We start from the raw sequence: 1727 nt of genomic DNA, 5'->3' as shown, positions 1-1727 counted from the left end.
ATATATAATTTTATTGTTTTATGTATTATGTGAATTTTTTTGGTGTTCTTGTTTAAAGCTGCTTTGTGTAAACTGTGAAAAGTGCTATACAAATAAACCAGAATGAATTAATGAATGAATGAATTAATGTTTTAGCATGACTGTTAGGGCTGTCACAATTATTAAATAATCGTCTCATCGCGATAGTTTGACCTCATCACGATGGTTTCAGATCACAGCAATTATTGCACATCTCTATAGAAGACACTAGGGGGAGCTGTAGTGCATCTGCATATTTTAGTGTATATATTGTTACTAAAGCATGGTAATACTTGTAAAATGTACCACCACAACACAATCACTTAAAAAAAAAAACTAAAACATATACAAATTACCTGCAGTACAATTTAATATTATTTAAGCAAATCTCAGTGTGAAAACCAAAATTTCATTAACACACAAGTAAAATTTTATTGTAGTCTAGAAAGTGAGAAAAAAACAGACTAGAAGCTTTTCTATGACTGATAGTATTTTAATGGTGGCTTCAATTCACACCTGATCAACTTACTTCATTTACAAGTATTTGGCAGTTGTATTATTGACAGGTAAAAGCCTAAACCTTAAATATATGATGACCCAATTTTTTCCGATGTATTTCCAAGAAAAAAACACAGTCTTGTATTCAGAACAATATGGTCGTTTCAATCGCTGAATCAAAAATGTATGAGAATTAAATGTCAATGCCCTAAAACAGACAATTAATTGTCATAATCGCAATGATTTATTAGACAATTAATCGTCAGTCAAATTTCATAATCGTGACAGCCCTAATGACTGTTAACATTTACTCTGTCTAAAAATATTTTAAAGCAAAGTACAGATATGAGCAATATAGAAAATAAACACGTGTAAATACAGTTATGGGGAAATATAAATCTCTAATCAGAGTTTTAAAAGAGATCTTATATAAATAAATAAATAAAATGGAATGCTATGAAATAAACTTAACGATACATACGCTATGATAAATACATTGGCACACTACTGTTGTTTTACACACTTGATCTCGGGTTATTACACTAACAATCTTCACAAATACAGCCATGTAAAAAATTAAGAGACCATTTCAGAGACCGTTTTTCTGCTTTTAAAATGGACTATTTATAGGTACTGTACTGTATGTGTTTAGGTAAAATTATCATTTTTATTTAATTCTGTGAACTACTATTAATATTTCTCTCAAACTTGAAATAAACATTGTGTTTCTATTTGCATTTATTTTCAGAAACTGAGAAACAGTAGACAATAACAGAAAAGATGCTCTGTATTTTTTCAGACCAAATAATTTCAAATACTACAAAGAAAGCAAGTTCATATTTAATGTTAAGCAATATAACAGTCATATTTCTACATGTATTTAGGAAAAGTTCAAATATACAGTATGTATTTTTTAATGACCTGGATTTTTATCACAGATTTTATGTGTTTTGTCATGCTGGCTGTCTTTCACATTGCTGTTGGATGACTTTATGTCACTCCTGAGGTTTGATTTTGTTGAAATTCAACAGACACTGAACTGACCACAATACATCTAGAAATTATGATTAAACAAATTTGGAGTGGTCTCTTAATTTTTTTCTGAGGCTGTATAGTGATGAGGACTATAATGAGATTAAATATATTCAGCAGTGATGTGAACCCCTGGTCATTCCCACAAGATCAATAATAGAGAAGAACAATAATAGAAA

The sequence above is a fragment of the Triplophysa rosa genome, linkage group LG19, assembly GCF_024868665.1.
Source record: "Triplophysa rosa linkage group LG19, Trosa_1v2, whole genome shotgun sequence".
Lineage (NCBI taxonomy): Eukaryota > Metazoa > Chordata > Actinopteri > Cypriniformes > Nemacheilidae > Triplophysa > Triplophysa rosa.
This window is presented reverse-complemented; position numbering follows the sequence as displayed.